This window comes from Rhinichthys klamathensis, unplaced genomic scaffold (assembly GCF_029890125.1).
Source record: "Rhinichthys klamathensis goyatoka isolate OS25496 unplaced genomic scaffold, OSU_Roscu_1.1 h1tg000109l_1, whole genome shotgun sequence".
In the NCBI taxonomy this organism is placed as follows: Eukaryota; Metazoa; Chordata; class Actinopteri; order Cypriniformes; family Leuciscidae; genus Rhinichthys; species Rhinichthys klamathensis.
Window position 1 is genome coordinate 4074614 of NW_026606647.1, and position 6000 is coordinate 4080613.

The following is a 6000-nucleotide window of genomic DNA, read 5'->3' on the forward strand; positions in this document are numbered from 1 at the left end:
TCATAGAGGTTTGGAACAACCTGAGGGTGAGTAAATAATGACAGGATTGTGAACTTTTTGGGTGATCTATCCCTTTAACTGTATTGTTCATTGCTAGTTCATGATACCTAATGCATTAGCGAAAGTTAGTGAATTGGAATATGTTGTAAAGTCATACCAAACATTCTTCAGCACACTGCAGTAAGGAACTCTACATAATCACTGTGCTCATTACCAAACTGTAATTCACAATAAGAGTTGTTACTGTGTTGCCTTAGGGTTGCCTGCACAGAGATACTGTGAGATGATCCATTAGGAGGGATCAAATGGATTGATATAAGGTATCTACTTCAAATTATAGTCATTACCAAAGGATTCACACTAGCTGAAAACATTCTGAGGCAATCACAAGCTATTTTCTTTTCTTGATTAATTATTTTGTAGTCATATCTTCATTATCATTATTGTCTCATAGGTAAATGTTAATGTGTGATGCACACCAGAGGCAATATTATTGTTATTTTCTTTCTCAATGATTGTAGCATTTTTTTTTCCGTCTCCATCTGGTACCACTGTTGTGGGCTGTGGATTCTACCAGCTTCAGCTCTAATACATCTGACCTACAGAAGGTATCAACATTTAATCAATCAAATCCTGTCCACCCGCTCTCTGTAACTTTAATCTTTGGAGTCAGGTTTTTATTTGATTTCATCTTTGACACTTACTCATTTTAGTTTGTGCCAAGCGTCTTTGTAAGATAATATTTAGGATTGGTAACGATATTCTGAATAACCAGAAATGTGCTGTGATTTTCTGCCATGCCGCTTCTCCTCTTGCATTTCATGACGCTGTAGTGATTTTTTTCTGTTGTGGCTTCTTGAAGGTGTCAATCCACTATTGACCTGTTTTGCGATTCTGTTTGATGATAATCTGTGAGTGCTTCAACATGTTGTTATTGCGGCTGTTAATTCAGTTTGACGTACAATAATTATTAGCTGTTCATTTATAGTGGTGCTAGAACTTCAATCCATCATTTCAGTTCAACCATCATTCGAGAGCAGCGCTTATTGCTCTTCACACCCAAGGAATCAGACAAATCTGACTTTGCCAAAAGTTCATGTTAGTTACCTAAAGCCATATGCTGGAATTAAATCCAATTATACTGCTTTTTATAGTGGCCTAATAATGGCATTCATTTCAATGACAAAGTACTCCGAGGAAAGAAATAGAAAATCTTGAGCATTAGTCCTTGATGTATTTCAAGTTTATTTGGTCACGTTTTGTCATTGGGTGTAGACTACTGGATATCATTCTTCACCATTCAAGCCAGGGGATCGTTTCAGCGCAAGAAATATAATTTTTAGTTGGTTTGATTTTTTGTTTCCAAGGAGAAAAAGATTTACACATTCAAGTGACCTTTAATAGGGTGGATATAATATGCTATCCTTAATGATATATAACGTGCATTCACTGAACACTCAGTACTCTAATGAACGTGATTTCGCCAAATATGTTCCTGGATCAACATCTTTCTTTATCTTGGAACATCATTCTAATCAATCAATCAGATTTGAGGGATAAGTTTACAGTTTATGTCAAGATTAGGCTTACAACCAGGGTTTGGTGCTTCTACATCAGTGTTATTCACCTATCATTTCCCATTGATTTGAAGGATAAGTTAGTGTAGGGTTGGGTTTAGGGGTAGGGACATGGATATTGTTTGGACAAAATTTTCAGAGAGGAATGTTGTTCCAGGATCAACAAAATGATGTCTGTCTTGGCAAAATCACGGTGACCCATATAGCATCTTTCCCACAGTTCAGCCACTAAGCAGACCAGATAAATCTGGTTTTAAAAGCGGTCATTGCTTCCTTTCTTTTCTTTTTTCTTGCTTTCTTTATTTTTTACATCAATAAAAAATTTACTTGTAATTAATAAAACCTTCAAAGTGCAAGTCGACCGTTAAAGGCTGAATGCCAAAGAAATCTCATTCACTGATCTGCTATGAAGATGCCTCCCCCCATTCATATCGTTCGTTTTGCTTAATAATGTTGTTGGGATCTGTTTGTTCTTTACAGTTACAGTACGATAAATTACAGTACAGCATAATTCCTCACTTTTGAAAGCGTCCGAAAGCCTTTTGTTTCAAGTGGTCAGATTAGTAGCAATCAATGTCAATGCCTGTACTGTTTTTGGGAATAGTCTTAAAATATAACCACTGTCCTGATGGCGAAAGTAATAATACCATAATAATAATAATAATAATAACTCTTTTCTCTATTGCCCCAGTCACACAGGCACACTTTGTGCACCTCTTTTTTCACATCAACACACAATCTTTCATTGTAGATTATTGCTTTGTGTTTACAATGACAATTTGGTGTGTATTTCTCATGTTTCTATGGTTTGTGAGTGCTCACAATGTGCAGTGTTGTCAGTGGGGTTGTCATTTGGATTTGATAATAGAGGGTTTATGTGAGTTTTTGGCCTGTCTATAAACTCATTTCTATTTCTTGTGATATTTTCATATATGTCGTTCTTTTATAATTGAATTGTAAAGTGCAGAGGTGGATCAGAAGATGTGAAATAAAACTTTGTTTTCTTTTTTCCCATTTCTGTATATCACTGCAATCTTACCTGCACTTTATAAGTGAATTAGTTCAATGTATTTACAACAAATTAAAGGTATTTTGGAAGTAGGAGTTTCTTTTGCCAGCTGGAAGATTTGACTCTTCATTCATTCATCTGTTTTTATCATCTCATTTAACACTGTAATTAGCGGTACATGGTCCGATTGGACTGATGTATGAGAATGTTCGAGTCGATTCCACATTGATTTCTGTCCCAGCAGCTGTCAAAAACAACCTCAGTGCCTATGCATAAAAATAACAGCGTTATCTGCCCTTTTAAAGGGATAGTACCCCTAAAAATGAGTATTCTGTCATTATTGACTCACTTTCACGTTATGACTTACTTTTATGGAACACACAAATTGTTCTTTTGAGTTGAATTTTCAATAAATCAGTTGATTCAATACAGTTCAGAAGGAATTATCCACAATGGACAACTTATGATACTTTCAAGGTTTTTTTTGGGGGGGGGGGGGGGGGTCGTGTTTGTTTTCTTAAAGCTTAAAGGCCGAATGGGTTTGGAACGACATGAGGGTGGATAAATTAGAGCAGAATTTTCACTTTTGGGTGAACTATTCCTTTAAAAACTGCTTCTGCGTTCTCATGTGTTCTTGATGCAGTGCAGCTTACTCAGCAATAGTTGACTGATAAAACGGCATCTCAGCTAAAAGAAAATCACAAATAAAAAAATCCTATTTTCTGATAGGAAATAAACAATGAAAACATCAGAAGCAGTAAGCATGTAAAACTGGGGATCTAAAAGTAGGTTAATACTGTTAGTGATTCATATGCATCCACAAAGGCCCTGCGCTCTCAAAATAATTCACTGAGCATTACCAACCTTGAGAACGCGGTATCTACTGTATGAAATGCACAGGGAGACGGGTGTATGATTATATTTTATAATGTCACAGATCAGATTCCCTGGGCAAACGGATGGATGATACATGACGTCAAAATAATAGATAATGATGTATCTGACATTTCATCTAAAAGATGTCCCACTAAAGTTCACTAGCCCGGGAGAGCCGTGTTATTACACTTTAAATCACACTTTTTTAATGTTTTTTTGAGGGGAAAGGCAATATCAAATGGCATTTGTAATATGACAAATGATATAGAGGGTTCACTAACACTAGCCCTTGAAATTGCTTCAGTGAAAATGCTGATCTTTTAGATGCATGTCTTTAGAATTGAATCGAACACAAAATACTCCCTAAATTTAGTTGCCATCTAAGTAAAAACTGATAATGTAGCAAGCAAATTAGGAGTGAAAATGAATTTAAACCTGTTTGAAATGTTCTTCCTGCCTCTATTCTGATGAGGCTTGAATCTCTCTACCACTAAACTTGGAATGGTTGCTATGGGAACATTGTTCGTTCTGTGTGTAATGAAGTGAAGCCAAAGATGAGAGATGACTGATTTGGAACTGGAGTTTCTGACCTACTTTTTAAAGACAATTTAACTCCTTGTCTAACTTACATGCTGTTTGACATAATCAGTCAACTCTCACCAAAGATGAGTTTATCGCATCGGGCCATCACACATTTTCCCACCAACTTTCCTGAATGAAGTATCACAAGATTCGAATTTAATACAATATTTAACAGATAGCTTAAAATGTAATGCTCCGAGGTTTTCATTCATTTTAGTTTTACCCCTCACCTCCTTTTTAGACATTTTTTAGAAGGTTTCATGATAAATGTGAATGTTCATTACCCACTATAGTGGGTAATGACATCACCCACAACCTGAATGCTAGACGTGATAATTTTTATTAAAATATTCATATCCTATTTCAGTATGAAAATAACTATATGGAGGAAGCTTGTTTCCACCACTGAATAAAAAAGGTAATTGTAAAAGTTTCCTTGCATTTGTAAGTTTGCATTTCCAATTTTAACTTTTTTCTCAGAGTTGTCAGATATAAAGCGAAATTGCAAGTTACAAAGTTTGAATTGCGAGATATAAACTCGCAATACTGTGAAATAGTCTTAATTTTATTTCTCAGAATTGTGATATAAATTCGAAAAAAGTCAGAATTGTGAGATAAAAAGTTTTTATCTCTAATAGGCTTAATGCCGAGCGTCACGTGACCAAACCGGAAAACGGGTCTCATTGCATCCGCTTGTCAGACTAACTAACTAACTACGATATCTATGGAGTTTTAAGGTAATCAGCTAACCTACTAAGTTCACTTTGTTATTGGTGTTTTATGCTATTTAAATATCTAAACGTTAGTGTGAAGAAGAAAAATTTAAAAACTTTTAAATATCAATCTGCACATGCGAGGGACATTGGTTATGCTCATTTTTGCTTGCTCCTTTTAAGTTATCTTGAGTAAAACCGCAAAAAATTTCATGAAGCACATACAAAAGACCTGAATCGGAAGCGATGTGATCTGTTTTCCGGCTTGGTCACGTCACGTGACCAAGCCGGAAAACAGATCACATCGCTTCCACATAGAGCTCGGCACAAAGCCTATTAAAAAAAATTATCTTTTGTATTTTTGTATTCTATGGCGGAAACAAGCTTCCATAAATAAAGGAAGTGTTTTGGAAAAACCTGGTTGAAAACAAAAATGAAGCTTCATCTTTTCATTTTCTTTTAAAACCACAATTTTCCATTTGATTAAGAATAATTCAACATAAAAAACATGAAACTTTCACTGAAAGAAGTTATGTGACCTTAAATGTAAAGTGACTTGCGTCAACATAGCGATGAGGATCAAAACTGCTGAATCATATTCATTATAATACGAGAAAGCATGTCCCCTGATGATCCTATCAGACTGCATTATATCATCGAACACAAATCCATCAGACATTTTTGCTGCTTTTGCAATGAATTAATCACAAAAATGTAAGTTATTCTGCTCAGTTCGGGAGGTTTAATTGTCCTCAGGCTACAATATTAACAAGTCAAGCCCTTCCTATCTCAGAATAACAGCAAATCTTTGTTAACCTCATACATACTCCAAACCTTTGATATGTGCACTCACTGTTCCTGCAGGGCATTCATTTGAATGTATAAATGATTTTATCGCTTTACATAAGCACTTTTTCGTGTCCATAACCTAATAACACCTAAATAAATTTAAAACACAAATTTATATTGCCACAAAACCCAGTTTCAGTAGGCTAGAATTATGAATTATTAACTCCATTTGGCTTTTACTTTATGAAGTTATGTCTTCGATGTCCCTGAACACAGTGCAGTGTTTATCTGGGGAGGGCGAATTTTTACCTTTTGTCATTCACTTACAGACTAAATAGTGCGGATTTTTTTTTTTTTTTCTCTAAAAAACTACATGCATTATTTATTGAAGTATGCACTCAGTATTAAACATTCATATGTTCTCTTAACCCAGGTACAGCAAGTGTTTAATGTC